Source organism: Leptopilina heterotoma, unplaced genomic scaffold (assembly GCF_015476425.1).
Source record: "Leptopilina heterotoma isolate Lh14 unplaced genomic scaffold, ASM1547642v1 Lhet_24, whole genome shotgun sequence".
Lineage (NCBI taxonomy): Eukaryota > Metazoa > Arthropoda > Insecta > Hymenoptera > Figitidae > Leptopilina > Leptopilina heterotoma.
In genome coordinates, this window is record NW_025110956.1 from 3,611,703 (window position 1) to 3,630,050 (window position 18,348).

At 29.5% G+C, this 18,348-nt stretch overlaps 1 protein-coding gene across 6 annotated transcripts in view; it reads right to left on the reverse strand.

Moving 5' to 3' along the window:
• LOC122502831 (lachesin-like) overlaps positions 1-14,212 on the reverse strand; it is a 351,041-nt gene extending 336,829 nt beyond the window's left edge. For all 6 annotated transcript variants that reach the window (XM_043613114.1, XM_043613113.1, XM_043613112.1 and 3 more), the window contains exon 1: positions 14,059-14,212. The gene's annotated coding sequence lies outside the window, so the exon portion shown is untranslated. The remainder of the gene's footprint in view (positions 1-14,058) is intronic.
• Positions 14,213-18,348: the final 4,136 nt, after the last annotated feature.

Here is an 18,348-nt window from a genome sequence, read left to right on the forward strand (position 1 = left end):
TAATTAATTAATAATCTCTTTTTAATTTAAACAATATATTAAGTAATTATTTATTGACACTTTTCTGCAAATTAAATAATTAAAAAAATGTGTTGTGCATTAAAATTTTATTCAATTTAATACTATTACTTATATGTTATAAATTGTTTTGCAGTGAAGTTATGTTCATATTATTCGATATATTATGTAATAAAATATTAAAAAACATAATAATAAAAATATAACATTTTTTTTAAACGAAATATTGAAATATTCATAAATACACATTCAGTAAAGTATTGAAAATATACCGGTATTACATCAGTTCGTATTTCCAAATTGCCTATAGCCGCGTAGTAATCTTACAAGTTTTATTTCAGCTTGTGACACTTGAGAGTATTTAAGATTTGAGAGTCCCATGCGAGCGTAGCATAGTGGTTAGCGTGCGAGATTTCGGTGCGTAAATATTCGGTTAGGCGTAGGTTCGTACCCCCAAGCGTTAGGATTTTTCAAATGTGTATGTAATAAAAAATTGCGTTTAAGTGTATAAAGAAATAAAAAAATGTGTAAAGTGAACTGTCAATGAATTGTCATCCGTATTTATCTTTTGCAATTAATTATTATTTTTTATTGATATTTGTTGAAATTATCATTTTGATCCGAGCCGGTTGTCAGGCGGTAGAATGCCAGCATTGCCAGCGCACATCTGGCTAGGAAATGAAAGATCCGCAGTCGGTACAGTGCCGGGTCCCAGCCGGTTGAATTATACACGGAACGGCTCTTCGCGGCCGGTTACCGGGCGGTAGAATGCCAGTTCCGAGACGGATGGCCAGCCAGCTCCTGGCCAAGTCATCTTTTGGTAGAATACCAGTTCTCGGGCGGTAGGCAGGCGGTTCCCAGCCAGTACCACTACTCCGGCGTCGGTACAGGCGAGGATCCGCGCCGGTTGCAAATTTCCCACTGGGACTGCGCCTTAAGCACCTCAGCCGTTCAAGACAGATATGAACCTCTACAAAGTTAACGATCTCACTTGTCAATGAAATGAATTTAACTTAGAAAAATTCCAATGAATTTCACATTCATAAATTTCTAAGTCCAAGTTGAACTTGGAAAATAATATTTTCTATTTATGATAATTTTTCTATTTTCAAATGTTGAATGAAAAAGACGTCTTTTAGACATCTTAAAGACATCTAATGGCCAAGACATAGAACATGTATGGGACGTCTTTTTGTACAAGTCCAAAAGACGTCATGAAAAAGACATCCTTTGGACGTCTTTTGAACAAGTGTGCCCACTGGGAGTTGTCGTACCCGTCTTCGACGGGTTTTAGTTTCTACCAATACATTTAACAATGTTTCTACTAATCTGGAAAATTAAAAATAGCCGGGAATTTAATTTCACCGGAAAATTAATAATTAGTTACCATTAGCTATTTCGGTAGTATAATATTACTATTTGAATAGTCTCCACCCTTTAGCAAAAAATTATCAAAAATTCGAGAAACCGAATTTCTTAAAATTTAACATTTTTTTCTTCTCTTTTATATCATTAAGCTTCATTATTATTGTACTCTTCAAAAATACTTTACTTATATTTAATAGTCTCCACCCTTTGGTAAAAAATCTAAAATTATGGAAAATTAGCAAAAATTCAAAAAACAGAATTTCTTAAAATTCAACATTTTTTCTTCTCTTTTATGGCATTTAGAGCTTCATTATTTTCGTTTAATGTAGCAAATTTCTTACTTTACATACTGATCTTTAAATAAAAAACTTTAATAACTTTTTCTGAAAAGCTTGCTTAAAGATCTTTTTTAAAAATTTTATTGTAGAAATGGGTTGTATTTATCTGAAAAAGTTAGCTAAGGATAGTTTTGCATTCATTTTACAAAAGATAAAAAATTTGCATTTTTTTGATTTTTCGAATTTTTTGGAAAAATGTCATAACTTTCGTACAAGTTAATATTTTTTAATCGAATAAGGCTATGATTGTAAGTTACCTTAATACCTAATAGGCTGCCAAATTTCACTTTAATTGGTTAAACCGTTTTCAATTGATGCGCGAACAAAGTTTTGCATACAGACAGACAGACAAATTTTTTTTTACATTTTTAGAATTCTAATGTCTCAAAACGAAAAAATATATAAAAATTTTCAATTTTGGAGCAATGTACAGATAGTAGTCTGATTTTATTAATATAGATAATGTTCGTTCACATTAATAACTTTTAGTTTACTATAGCTACACTGAAAAAAAGTTACATGATTCAAGTAATTATAAATTATTTGAAAAATAATATCTTATTTAAAAAGTTTTTATTTCGATCTAATAAGAATTTATTTCGTTTAAATAATTTTATTTAGTTGAATCAAATAAATCTTAATTGGATTAATTAAATAATTACTTGACTCTAATAAATGAATTTATTTAACACAAATAATGAGTTATTTCAAAACAAATTATTTATTTCACTCAGTTAATTGGACATTTGACATAAATAAAAATTATTTTAAATAAATAACTTATTTAAAAAGAGGAATTTATTTATTTCAACCAATTAATTGAATATTTGGTATAAATAAAAATTATTTGACACAATTCATTTTATGTTTTAAGTATAATAATTTATTTAATGCAAATAAAGTAGTTAATAAAAATAAATAAAAAAACATTTAGATAAAATAAGTCAGTTCCGTTGATGATGTAGTTTGTTTTTCCTATTTAGTTAGTACGGCAGAGTTAGGGGTCTTCGGTTATAGGTCTTAGGTTAGATAAGTGTGACTGGGTTTTGATCCCCGTAGGTTTCAAATTTTAATTTAATTGTAAGAATTTAATGTTAATATTTCCAAGCATATGAGTCCTAAGAAGTATTTAGGCTAAATAATTATTTTATTAAATTTCACTATAATTAGTACAGTTACTCGAGAGTAAAAAAAATATTAATTAGAACGGGAGATATTCAATTTTTTCGAAAAATTAAAAAAATTGAAAATTTCTAAATTTTATATTTTTTCATGGATTGCTTCTAAACTTTCTATAGTTGAGTATTACATGTTATTTATTAACTTTTTAGCATAATTTTGCAAAAAATACTACTTTATAACTAAAATGGAAATATAAAAATATTTTTAAAAAATTGAATATTACATGTTATTTAGTCACATTTTAGCATAATTTTTCAAAAATACTTTCTTATAACGAAGATGTAAGTATAAAAATGTTTTGAATATCAAAAAATTGAAAAAATTATAATTGATACGGATACCAATTGCTATGAAGCTTAATTCAGTAGTATTTGTGGGCTCTCTGATTTAACTTTTAGAGATATTTTGATCAATGTAAAGACAAAAGTTAAACACGGTGTTTATTTTGGTTTAAAACAATTTCCGGCTTTGTCCAAATTTTTCCAGGTTTATTCGACGGGTTTTTTTTAATAATACATTTAACAGGGTGTCTACAGGGCTCGAACCAGTGAAAGTATTTAAAAATACGGACTTTACGGACCAATTACTGGCAAAAATATATAAGAGAACATTTTACTTAAAACTATAAATTAGATTTTTTCATAATAAAAAACATGAAGATATCGATAACTCCGAGCCTTCGACTCGGAGCGATCGATTACTTCATGTTTTATAATAAATTAAAGATAGAGTGATAAAATCATTATCAATTCAATTATTATTTTCAAGAATTTTTAACTAAAATTCTTCTTAAAATCGATTATTTTTTATAATTTTCGAAAAAGTTTTTTGACAATTTTCAAATCCATTTCTTTACAATATTCAATTTTACGAAATTTCAATTATTTGTAAATTCTTCAATTAAATATGTATTAGAAAATAAAAACTTCAAATAATATAAAAAAAAAATTCGCAATTAAAATTTCTCAAAAAAATTAATTCCACAGAATTGTTACTTAGTTAAAAATATGAAAAATTCAAATTTTCAAAGATTTGAATCTGAAACCTTTTCAAAATTTAATTATTTCTAAAACTTTACGCTCTAATACTTTTAATATTCAATTATAATCTAAAATTTTAACGGAAATCCATTTTTAAATCAATTTTTATGAGAAAATTCTACGAGAATTTCATTATTTAAAAACAAAAAAAACAATTTATTGAATAATTACATATGAATTATTACATTGAATTCTTTTAAAAAATTGTATCAATCAATTTTAAAATAATTTGAATTCTTTTGCAAAATTTTATTAAAATAGATATTAAAAATAATTAAATTAGGGAAAATTTTTGAAAATAATTGAAATTTTGCCAAGAATTTTATTAAAAGTTTTTTGAAAATAATTGAATTTCGAAGAAGAATTTTATTATTTATAAAGAAAATTGATAATTTACGCAAAGAATTGCATTAAAAATTTTGAATGCAATAATTTTATTCTTTAAAGAAATTTAATCAAAAATTTATTAAAAATAATATTTAAATTCTAATAAATAAATTGTATTAGAGGTTATTAAAATAATTACATTTCTTTGATAAATTTTAATAAAATTTTTAAGAATAATTACATTTTTCGAGGAATTCGATTAAAATTGTATTAAAAATAATTGAAATTCTGCAATTAGCTTTATTATTTATCAAAATAATTGAATTCCTAATAAGAATTTTATTATTTGCCAAAAAAATTAAATACCTGTAAAAATTTTATTATTTATGAAAATAATTGAATATTGCGAAGAAATTTATAAAAAAATTTGTAAATAATGAATTTCCTGTAAAATTTTTATTATTTTTTGAAAATAATTAAAAGTTTGTGTAGAATTTTATTAATTTTTTTTAAATAATTGAATTCTTTTGGAAAATTTTAATAGAATAGTATAGATACCTATTAAAAATCATTGAATTGAGAAAAAATTTTTAAAATAATTGAAATTTTTCCAAGAATTTTATTAAAATTTTTGAGAATAATTGATATTTTGGAGAAGAATTTAATTACTTCTAAAGATAATTGAAATTTTGACGAAAATTTTTAAAAAATTTTGAACATAATTGAATTTTTGCGAAGAATTTTATTACTTTTGAAAATAATTGAATTCCTTCAATCATTTGTAATTTCTCTAAAATTATCCAAATTATATCGTATAATTTACGTACTTTACGGACCTTTTTCAATCAAATTACGGACTTTACGGACCTTTTTTCAAAAAAACGGACTTTTACGGACTTCAAGCAAAGTTACGGACAATTACGGGATTTACGGACCTAGTTCGAGCCCTGTGTCTACCATAATAACCAGGAAAGACGTAAAATATCAGGGAATTTAATGTAACCGAGAAAAACTGGATCTACTTGCTATACAATTAGTTCGAATTAGACTGTACTATAACTCAAAAAACTGGAGGAAATTTTAGATTGATTTTAATACATTATATTGATTGAAGTACTACAAATTCAGAAATATTGTTTTCTGCATTTGAATTAGTTAAAAATAACTAATTTGATAATAAAAAGTCTGTCACTATTTCAAATGGTATTATTTTCCTAATGAAATAGACAATGGTAACTAATTATTATTCTTTCCCTGTCAAATCAAATTCCCGGCTATTTTCCGGTTTTCTAGGTTGGTAGATACACTGTTAAATGCATTATTAGAAACTACAACCCGTCGAAGACGGGTACGACAGCTATTTTAGTTCCTTTTATAATCGATCGTCCCAAGCAAAAATTTATGTTATAAGCCGAACTAAAATTTATTTCTTTTTATTTTTTCAAAGATGATAAAATTTTGAAAAAAAGTTCTTTTCTGTTAATAAGATTGTTTCAAATTTTAAAAAAATTTTGGGTAGTGTAGGTTTTACAAAGTTTATACAATTGAGATCGCAACCCAGGTTAAAATCCCCGTACAGGATCCTTAAGGCGGTGTCAAAGTCGATTGGATTTTTGCATTGAGCTTCAATGGAAAAATCGCATCGACTTTGACACCGCCTTAAAGGATCCTCTCGGGATCCTGTGCAGGTCCTGTGCAGGATCCCGACCGGATCCCGTGCAGGAAATTGGGACAAGGTTCCTGTGCAGGTTCCGATGCAGGAACCTTATCTATCAAAGGTTCCTGTACAGGAACACTTGCAGGATCATGTACAGGAAACTTTTTAATTTTTTTAATTTTTATATGTTAAGCAACATTTGACATACATAGACTTCATATTTCAATATGTTAGGCTCGTATAACAATGTTGGACAGAAAAATGTATTGCGCATTCGAGAAACTCATAGAAAACGACTGCGCAGGAGTTAAAAATATAAATAAATTAATTGAGGAAACTGTGTAGGATCCTTTACGGGTTCCTTACGGGATCCTTTATACTTAAGTACCTGCAGTTTACAAAACTGTAAAGGTTCCTGTGCAGGAACCTTTACAAAGTTTCCTGTACATGATCCTGCAAGTGTTCCTGTACAGGAACCTTTACAGGAACCTTTGATAGCTAATGTTCCTGCATCGGAACCTGCACAGGAACCTTGTCCCAATTTCCTGCACGGGATCCGGTCGGGATCCTGCACAGGACCTGCACAGGATCCCGAGAGGATCCTTTAAGGATCCTGTACGGGGATTTTAACCTGGGAAGAATACATTTTTGCTGATCAAAATGAAACTCAGAATGTTTGTTTTTATGAGATCCATAACAATTTTAAGATAATTTTTAATGAAGGATTAAGGCCAATTTTAGAAGAAATTTCTTTAGTTCCCTATCATGAATTTTTAAATGAAATTTTATGTGAAGTTACAAAAACATCGTGATATTTTTTAAAATGCAAAAATTGTTCAGGTTTTACAGTATTTAAAAAATTATTAGAATCTCTTTTTCATTTCATTATGCTAAAAGTCAGTTATAGGCTATATAGGCTCTCTGGCAGTCTTGAGGCTAATAAGGTTATTTTAACTTCTATACTTCAGAAAATATCAACAAAATTTATTATATTTCTGATGGTGCTGCATCTCAGTATAAAAATAAAAGCAACTTTATTAATTTATATTATCACAAAGGTACCATAAAAGGTACAAAGGTTATCATTTTTGTGCCAATTTAAAATGGCGAACTGCTTTGCAAAATCATTTCTGTTCTTGAAGGCTCAGAAGGTTTTGTACCTAAAATTTTGTTTCAACTCGTTACTATAAATATATGAAGACCTCCACGGAATAACGATCTATAACACAATTAAAAATGCTTACTTGCGATATTTTGAGTAAAAGATTACGAATCTGATGTCAGTTTTTCAAAATTCACAAGGAGGTAAACATAAAATGAAGAGTTGTTTCTTAATTTTACAAAATTTTTTACATCTTTTATTATTAAATTTGCTTTTTTTAAACGATTTAGTGAAATTAAATTTAACACGACAATTTCCAAGCGTTTTCCACAAAATAATTGTGTTCTCATTGGTCATGTTTGTAGTATTACAATTTCGTTTTTTTTCTATTTTTTACAGTAGGGTAAAGTGCGGATAGATGCCCCCTTTCTCAGATCTCCAATATTAAAGAAACTATATTTATGGATTATTAGTTTTTTTATACCTATTGGGCATAAAAATTTTACTATAAAGTTCCAGCTCACTGGCACCCCGGGGTTATTAGTTATAATAATGTAAAGATTTTAGATTGCTGAAAATGTCCAAATATTTTCAAACCGCTGGACAAAATTGCTCATTACAAGAATCAAGGATATTTAACACGTAAGAAAATATTAGCAATTATTTTCTTCCCAGGTGCGAATTTAGGTTGGCCGCCAGAGTTTGAAGGTTGGCCCAAGGTTGGCCTAACTTTGGCAAGCAAAGTTTTGGTTGCCAGAGTTTGCCCAACTTTGGCAAGTACTTGTGCCCACAGTTGGCCCGACTTTGCAAGCCAACCATTAAATGCAGAGTTTAACCAACCGTCGGGCCAACTTTGGCGACAAAGGTTGGTACAACTTATCCAAACGTAGTTTAAAAGACTTTCAGTTTCGGTTGGCCGAACTCTGGGCCACGGTTGGCCCAACGGTTGGCAAAACTCTAGAAACGCAGTTTCATTGACTTAAACTTTCTTGGTCGGCCGAACTTTGGGCCACGGTTGGCCCGACGGTGGGCAAAACTTTGTGAAACGCAGTTTAATTGACTTAAACTTTCTTGGTTGGCCGAACTCTGGGCCACGGTTGGCCCGACTGTTGCAGCTTAAATATACATTTTGCGTTATGCATTCCCATGTGAGCGTAGCGTAGTGGTCAGTGTATAAGTTTTCGGTGCGTTAGGTTAGGGGTTCGATCCCAGCGAGCGATAGATATTTTCGAAAATGTATGTATGAGATTGTGTTTAATAATAATAGGTAAAGGTTATATCTGATGTTCCCGCTAATAATAACGTGTTAATTGTTTAAATAATGTAGTTTTTTAATAATTTTTTACCTTTGGCTGTTGAAGTTGGCCAAACTTTGAAAATTGTGGTTGGCCCAACTTACGCATCTAAAGTTGTGCCAACTTTTGCGTCAGTCTTTGGACCAACCATTGAAATGTATAGTTGGCACAACATATGCATTGTAAGTTGGGCCAACTTCCTTATGAGTTGTCGGGCCAACCATCGTCGCCATTAGACGGTCGCCGTTATCATCTGTATGGTTGGCCCAACCTCTGGCACGAGAAGTTGGACCGACTTTGTAAAAGTTGGCCCAACTATGGACCGACCAAAAAATCGCACCTGGGTTGTTTCAAATTAATCAGAAAAACATATTAGATCGGCGTTTTCCATTTTTTATAATAATTGTTGTAATAAATGATAATAACTTACCGCGGGGGGCGTCTTACCCACCCAGGTGGGATATATGGCCAAATGCAAACCTTTTGTATTTTTATTCTGATTAATTTATTATTTATTGTAGGTATTTGGTCCTTACTGTATGTCAATGATAAATAGTAATAGTGTGTAAAAATCGAATAGTCAATTAAAAATAATAATATTTGTTGAATTAAGATGTAATTTTCGAATTGGGGGGCATCTATCCGCACTTTCCCCTACATATGATTTCATTAGAGCTCGAGATAGATTTACACAATCCTTGTAAATTTTCATTGCAATTCTTTTGCACTTGTTTTTTTCTAACAATTTGAACAGCAGTTGAAATTATATAGTAGCGTTTGAATTAGACGATTGAATCAAGTCCATTGAAACCGACCAGGTTCAAGTAAAAAAAAAAAAAAGTTTGCCCCGATATTGATCATGAATATCAACACCTCCCATGAATCTGCTATAAAGCAAAAATGGTTCTGGCATTGCAATGTCATCCTTTGCTTTTTTCTCTTTTGAATAACGCTTTACAATTTTAAGTAAACTTTTTCATGCAGATGTCGAAAGCATTGTTACAATTATGGGATCCTTAACCGTAATGTAATTAATTCTACTATTTGTATCATGCTTGATACTGTGAGTGTCCCTTGGAGATTTCATATTGATGGTATTACTTTCTTTTAACTTATTTTGTCTTACTGTGCCACTTGCAATTTAATCAATCTTTTTTAGATAACCTAACACGTCTAGGTTACAAAAGAAATTACCAAAGTATAGATGTCAAAAAAAGTATCTTCTACAATTGAGTCATCGGATCTTATAACGACACATAAAGTTACCATTTAATATAAATTAACAAAAGGAATAATTCAAACCGTTTCATCTTATTATTAGTTTATTTTGTGTAAAATAATAAACTTAAACATTCAAAATTACAGTATAATCATTAAACACCATCTATACAAGAGGATTAATTATGTCTCGCATGTTACGCAAATGTCAATGTTTTCTCTGGACCTTCCTCTATGAGGTTCAGTTCATCGAATGTAAGACAAAATAAGACTAAACCAAATCGATGGTCTATTTTTTACACGTAAATCCTTTAAATTTAAATAATTTGAGTAAATGCAAAACTATTTTTTCATAGTATGAAATTACTTTGTTTATACAAACGAAAGCTTGTCTACAAAATACAAGAGCAATCGCTTCTTTATAGCCAAGTTGGTATATCGACACTGTGTGACCTTAGTACAGGTGCTTGAACAAACATGATGTAAATTTGCACCCAACGATGGTAGGAAACAAGTAATTAGATACTATGCTGTGTGTGCCCCTTTGAACTCCTGCTTTGCATTAAGGTTGGTGTTCGAGTCCGCACTGTTCTGGGATTATCGCAGTTTGTCATGCATGCAAACCAATACATTTTGATCCAGTAAAAGTGTTAGAAAATAAAAGTACAGTAAAAATTTAATATTGAGAAGAAGGAAAGTTCTAAATGATAATACTGTTATAAATGTACTCGAAAACATATATATCGGTATAGATTTATACCACAAATATTAACGAAACTAATTGTTATAAGTTTTTTTATTGTACACTGCCATTAAATTTAATTTTAATTATTTAAATTTTCATATTATTAAAAAATTTCCTAATTGTCATCAAATATGTCCTGAAGTATATCATAAATTAGGATGAAGAAATAAATAAAAATAAACACAAGAAATTAAAAATTTAGAGTCTTCTTTATATATCTACACTCGATATTAACGAAAACTCAAAGAACAACTTACGAGAACAATTTTCTGATGTTCTTTTAAACAATTTAAATAATAAAAATCTTTTTATAAATCAAGACAGGTCATTTTCCAAAAAATTACAAAGTACAAAAAATTTCTTAAAGAAAAATCCTGATGTCTTTTTCACTCTAGCCGAAAAAGGTAACGTGACTGTCCTTATAAAAAAATCTAATTATAATATAAAAATGTTGAATATGTTTTCTGACGTGTCAACATATGAACTTATAAAAAAGAATCCTCCGAAATAACTCATCAAAGAAACTTCAAACAATCTAAAATATCTGAATGAAAATGAATTCCTCGATAAAAACTACCATCCTAATCAATTAACGACTAACACTGTATATACTAGCTAAAGCATATAGATTTCCAAAAATTCACAAAGAAAAATATGTTCCACTCTATGTCCAATTATATCTCTAATAAATAGTCCAACACATTTTCTTGCAAAAATATTGTATAATTCTTGAAAAGATTGTATTATTCTACCTCGTTCACATATTAATAATTGTTTAGAACTTAAAAATAAATTGAGCAATCTTATTATGGACGATAACTATACTTTTATTTCTCTTGACGTAAGTTCTATATGTTTACAAACATTTCTTGTGAATTGGTCATTCAGAGTTTAGATCGACGTATTCACTAGCTATAAAACAAAAATGTAAAATTCCTTTCCCTGATAGTATCGATTGTACTCAATTTGTATTTAACAGAATTAAATGAAAAATAAAATTGTATTCTTCTCTTCTATTTTAGGTATGTTGATGAAACAATATTAGCTGTAAAAAAAAGACATGACTAAATACCAACTTTAATCTTCTTACGGAGATATGATAAAAGTATTTGAAAAATGTTTTCCAATTTTCTTAAAACATGAAGGTAATATTGTGCATCAGTATGATACGTTAAGAAGTTTGACAATTGTAGAAGTTCGTTAAGTAGTTTGTCAATTGGAGAAGTACTTTACTAGTTTATATGAATTGGAGCTAAAATTGGTCCTCTCAGTATGACCAAGAAGTTCAGAGTTATCACTTTGGTGGATCATGGAAACAAATATCCCTGCTTACGGTAATAGTTTATATTAGAATTTAAAACGAGATTATACCCAAATCTAACTGCACCATATCAGAGTACCGTAGGAATTTGGGATCATCTAATCCCTTCTTAATTGTAAATAATGCTTTCCAGAAAAATGATATTACTTCTTTACATTTTTTAAGCGATGGTCCAGCAACGCAATACAAAAACAAAACAATGTTTTACTATTCAGAAAGAAAACTAAAAGAGTTTTATCCAATTGTAAAAAGACTTTTCATAAAATTACTAAGAATCTGGACATGGCAAAGGATCTCCGGATGGAATAGGTACTGTTTGTAACCGAACACCTAATGGCATCATAGCTGAAGAAAAGGATGCAGCTGATTTTGAAACCTTAATAAAAATAAGAGCATTACAATTAAATTGCAAAAAAGTAACAATTATCCCTACACAGGACGTAGGGGAGAGTCTCCAGTTGTGAGACACCTCCAGTTGTGAGACAGTCAATTTTTTTTAACATGCAATATTAAAAAGCCGATTGGTTTATATAAAAACATTTCGTTTTATATGAGCCAACTGTTTCGTGTACGCCGAAGCGGATATATAAACTGTTTTTGTTAAATACCAACACTGTGTGTGATAATCGACTAAAAAGCGTTTTTTCAATAAATGCAAAGTACTTTTTTTCCAAGTTAATTAATTGGAAAAGGTAAATGTAATGCATTTTCTTTTAGTGTTTTCCTTATATTTTGTGATGCAATATTGCATGGTTCCAATCTACGGTTGAAAATAATTTAATTTTCCTTTTTCAAAATAGCGCCAATTTCTGGGTGTGAGACACAGCATATCACCAGTTGTGAGACGGTGTCAACACCCATCTGGGCAGCATAAAAAATACGACTTTGCAGGCATACTATTTAAATGTTGTTTTGATTTTTTTTCTAGTATTTTTGGGCATGTCAAGTGGAAAAAAGTCAATTGATTCAGAAGAAATCAATTTTAATGCTCTTGTTAAAGCTATTAAATTGTGTTTATTTGATAGTCATATTTTGGCGAATAAATATTATTATTTAGTATATAATAATATATATTATTAATATATTTGATTATTTATACTAAACATAACGTTTTATGTCAAACTTATTAAATTTTAGCAATTTTTAATGAGTGTCTCACAACTGGAGACATTTTTTTTTTTTGAAAAAAGCGATGTGCTTGGAAAATGTATTGTAAAATTTTTTGAGTTCATCGAAACACTATACTTTCTTTTAATAAAAGTTGCGTATTTCTGTTACCTTTCGAACGGTGTATTTTATTTACAATTTCGTTTACCCGTTTACAATTTACGGGTCAAAAATAAAACCCGTCTCACAACTGAAGACTCTCCCCTATACTATTTGATACGGTTTCGAGTCTAGTACAAGCCAAAATATTTTAAGCTTGCGAAAGCTACTTGTTTCAAGTGCAATGGTCATTGAAGAAAATATAATCTACTAACGCTCAAAATCTGGTGGTAATTCCGGACGTAATAATTCCTGAAAATTTTTTTTAATTATATCCGACCACTATTCCGAACAAATTCTGCACGAAATTCGGGCGAATTTCTAACGAATTTTTTCATAAATTATTTTGTAAAAATTCCGCTCGAAATCTGGTGGTAATTCGCCCGAATATTGTAAAGATTTTTTTCGGGATAGTGGTCGGATATTATTTAAAAAAAAATTTCAGGAATTATTTCGTGCGGAATAACCACCAGATTTCAAGCGGAATGTCTACAAAAAAATTTATGAAAAAATCGTTAGGAATTCTCCCAAATTTCGTGCAGAATTTGTACGGAATAATGGTCGAAAATAATTTTAAAAAATTTTCAGGAATTACTACTGGATTGCTAGCGGAATTTTACAAAAATTCTCCATAGATTTTACTGTCAGAATTCCGATCGGATTTCCGTGTGGAATGTTTTTTTTTATTAATTTTGTATCCGTTTTTCCACCTGGAATTCGCATGAAAAACGTTCTAAAACGCCACACGAATTCCTTTCGGAATTTAACCCAATTTCTGAACGAATTCCGAACAAAATTCATACGAATCATTTTCACCTGGGTCTACATTTTGAATTCAATAATTCCAATAAATTTAGAGAAATTATTTTATTTAGCGCCAGGTTATTTTACTCGAAAATTTCCAAAAGATTAATTTATTTAATTTTAATTATTTGCTGACTAGTTCAGAAATTATTAGGTAAATTCCTTATAACCCGCGCTGAGAGGGGGGAGGTAAGGAGATAAACACGTCAATTAGCAATAATCACTGAATTTAGATTTATCACAAGTAACTTTATTCAATTCAATTTACTCTAAATTCTAATACTAATTAAACAATTTATTTATTCGGCAGAATTTTTAGAATTTAAATACCCCCTGACAATGCAGTGACCAGCTATAAACAACAATTAGAGACTCACCGTCTACTCTTCGATGACCCCGGAGGCTTCTTAGTCATTTTATGGCACTATTAATTTAATTATTACAATTTTTAAGATAAATTTTTAAATGGCGTTATGCGTCTTGTACTACTATCAAATTGAGAATTGTCGAGAATGAATTAAATGGCTATGTGCTCGGTCACGAGCGCGTCGCTACGCACGCGCTTCGTTTTCATTGTTTCAGTTGAGTCCCAGGCGTACTACTATTTTTACAATTTTTTATTTTTCACTTATTCGCGATCGATAATTTCATCTTCGTCTGATAAAACAGAACGCCTTATTATCTATAGTCACCAACAATTAACTTAGGGTCTTTAATTAAAAATGGCATCCGAATATATGCACCAGGAAGCACTTCCGTGATGACTTCTACCAATTGAATAAATGATGGTGGTTGTATTTAATTCAATTTCAATTAATTCAATAATTTAATTTACAAGGTACAATTTTTATTTTTATTAAATTAAGAATTCAAAATACTAGTGCTAATTTTTCTTTATTTTTATAGAAAAAAGGAAAAGATTCTCGTTTTAATGGTTTACTTCTTAAAACTGTTTCCAAAACAATACAAAATTAGGAAAATATTGTGAGTAACAAAATGCCACGTTACAACATATATAATTTTAATAAAGTGTACCTTTTTATGATTTGTTTAAATAATGATTTTTAAACAATATAAATTAAAAAATTAATACTGCAAATGATTTTTCTTCTTAAATCTAAATTTGTCCTTTTTTCATTTTCTTATACAAACTCAAACCATCAATATTGTTATGTATGCCATAACCGATTAAGCATAGATGCGTTTATATCTTATTTTTTAAAAAATACAAAAATCATAAACAATTTTCATAAAGAATTCCATATTTATACAATATTGAAGTTTAAATTCAGTAGTGTATAATATTTAAAAAAAGAACTGAAAATCCAACTAGTGAAATAGCTCGAGTTATCTATATCAAACTTTAGTTTCTGATCTGAAACTAAAAAGGATTCCTAATTTTATAGTGTTATAGTAGTAAGCTCCGTTTAAGTATTTTTTAATAGTAAAGTCTATTTAAAAAAGTATTTAAGCAAGTTGTAAGAAATAATTTAAAAATATTTAAAATGTAAAAATTAATTTAATCTTTTTTATAATACCACAAAAACTTACAGAATATAAATGTGGTCAGTTATATTTTGTGTTTATAAAATTGTTAATAACTTTTTATGGTTCAATTCTGCATCGAAAGCATACATTAATATAAGCTAACTGCTAATAGCTTAACTCAAAATATTATTTTGAAATATTAATAAATATAAATCAATATTGTTTTTTCAAAAATCATTTCTTGAAATCTTTTCGAAATACTTTCGAAGATATTCTATTAAAAATTCTAATTTCCGAAAATTTTCTAAAAATCCTTTTACATGAGAACATATAACATTGGAACGTTAAATGTAATGATGACATTAAATTTTTAGCAATATATTGTCCTTGTAGACCGAAAAATACTTTGACATACATTTCATTAAAATCTCAGGTGTTTTTAATTATTATTATTAGTGTATTATATATTACATATCATGTTACTGAATACGGTTTGAGAAATATTTCCTTGCGAACCATTAATGATCTCTTCAAAACTAAAAGCTGCGGTTGTTGCTGATGCAGGTATAAGCAATTGATAGGTTGGATAATTGCTTCACTTTAGGAAAAACACGATCGACCTTCCCGCCCCAACTCTCCCTTCCTCTCTCCTCATCTCTCTTCTCCTTGTTTTGGATGTTACTAGATAATGTTTCCGTTAGAAGTATATTTTCTTGCAAGCTTTTTATACCTTGAAATATAACACACACTAAAGTTGTAACTACAAAAAAAGTTTCAAATTTTACTACTTTTTTCTAACTGTGAAGATTTTTTTCAACTTACTGTTCTATAGCTGAAATTTAAAAAATTGTCTGATTGTTTTAATAAATGAGAAATTTAATATACTGTAATATGTAAATTAAATATAATGCATATCATCTTTAACATAAATAAACTTTGAAATTAATAAAAAAAAAATTTATAAGATCTTGGAATGTCAAAAAATATGTAATTGTTAATGACTGAAGCTACAGATTCATTTAACAACCAATCTGTTTTTAGAATATTATGACTTCATTTTTAAATAAATATTTAATCATTATTATCCTTCCGTAGAAATTATGCTTTAAAACATTCAAATTCAGACCTTTTGAAATTTAATAAATGATTAAAATATTATTCCAAAACATGAAAAAATGGATCAACAAATGCTCGATTTCTTCATGTTTTATAATGATTAAAGTTAAAAGATAATTTTCAAAAATTTCGAATAAGCTTTTTGAAGAAAATTAGGTTGTTTTTATTTCAATAATTCATGCAGTGCGAATAGGTTGAAAATTCTAAATCAAGTTTAATCTCTACTCTGATACATAATTTTTAGAGGTGTGCGAAAAGCTCGAAGCTCGAAGCTTGGTCGAGCTTTTTCGGGCTTTTCGTTTTTCGAGTCGAGTCGAGCCTCATATAAAGCTCGAATAAGTTCGAGTACTCGAATTTTTCGGGTACTCAATTTTTCAAGTACCCGAAAAGTTCGAGTACTCGTAACAATAAAACTTGAATATTTAATTATTTAGATACTCTTCTAGTTGACACCAAGGTACATCCGGATGCCCCGGAGTCAATTGATAAGAGAATTTTTGTTTCTACCCAGCTTAAAATCCCCGTACAGGATCCTTAAAGTCTCGTGTTCGATACCTCATGCTTGTAAATATTTAGGTAAATAGCAAAAAAAAATAAAAGTAACATCCCCGTGTAGAAATTTCGCTATGGCCCGGATCAGGGACTGATCGGGCCTTCCATATTAGGGAATGAAACACACGGCCCGATATGGCCCTGATCAGGAAATCCACATTTGATCGTCGCCCCGATCTGGCCCAGGTCGGGCCGTGTGTTTCATTCCCTAATATGGCCATAATAGGGATATTTCTACACGGGTCGGCGTGTCACTGAAAATATGTATTCACCTGTACTGTCGCAACACTAACATTCTGTATTGACGCCAGTACTGAGTTAGTACCGATTGCCAGTACAGAACATTGTCTACATGCGCCTGCGTTATATCTGTATTGCACCAGTACTGAAATTCAGTGTAGCCCCGATACTGCCAACGCTGGTAGAGTACTGCACCCGTGGTGCATTTCCCATTGGGTTCGTTGTATTATTTTTTTCAAATTTTAAAGAAAATTGTGTAAAGGTTTATATGTTCCACTTTTCTTTAATAAATGTTTAGCGTGAAACTTTTCTAACAATTGAAGTTACTTTTTCATGTAAATTTATTATAGATGAAAATTCAGCAAACCATGTTTCTGCGAAGAAAGTTAGTAATTAAAATTAATTTCACACTTTTAATTAGCAGGACTAAAAATTTTCTTATAAGTCTACATAATCTCGCAATCATCAGTAAACAAAAATATGTGATGAGAATGTTATCCTTAAAGTCGTAGTAACTTTAAGAAAAAAAGTTTTATAAAATATATGGAGAAAGGAATAAGAACGCAAGTAATGCACAATTTTCGCGGAAGACTGCGAGCGAAGCGAGCTATTTGCGCGCGAAGCGCGCAACAATTCTTGGAGCGCAAAGCGCGACGACCAATATTCGCGCACCCCGAGACGCGCTGAAACTTGCGAGCGAAGCGCGGATGAGAATGTGTCTGCCCGAAGGGCAAGCAGATTTTTTTCAATACTTTTAATAAAGATCCCTGACTTTTCCCTGATTTCCCTGACCAATTATATTTTCAAATAAACAAAGAATATTTTATTTTATTTTTTTGCTGCCGCACATAACTTTGTAAATTTCCTTCAGTTTTAGATATAAAAGCTGCGAACTTTTAAAGATTCTTAAAAGTACATCTTGCTTGCTAAAGATTTTAGTTAAAAAAAATCAATATTCTATAATAATTTTGTTAGTGAGAGGAAGTTGGGTTTTTTCATTATATTTAACTTTCACATAAATTAACTACTTTCCAATAGTATCGTAACAAAAGTCTGAAAAGTTTTACATTACCTGCATGTATTTTTCTGTTTTATCCTACAGAAATTCAATAGAGGCACATAGGAGAATGTATTTCGACTTAAAAAGAATTTATTTATTTTGATAAAATCTTAACACATTTTACAGGAAAAAAAGTCATGATTTGATTTTCCAATAACCGAATAGAATCAATGTAAAACAGTTTTCTTTACAGAAACTTATCAAGTAAATC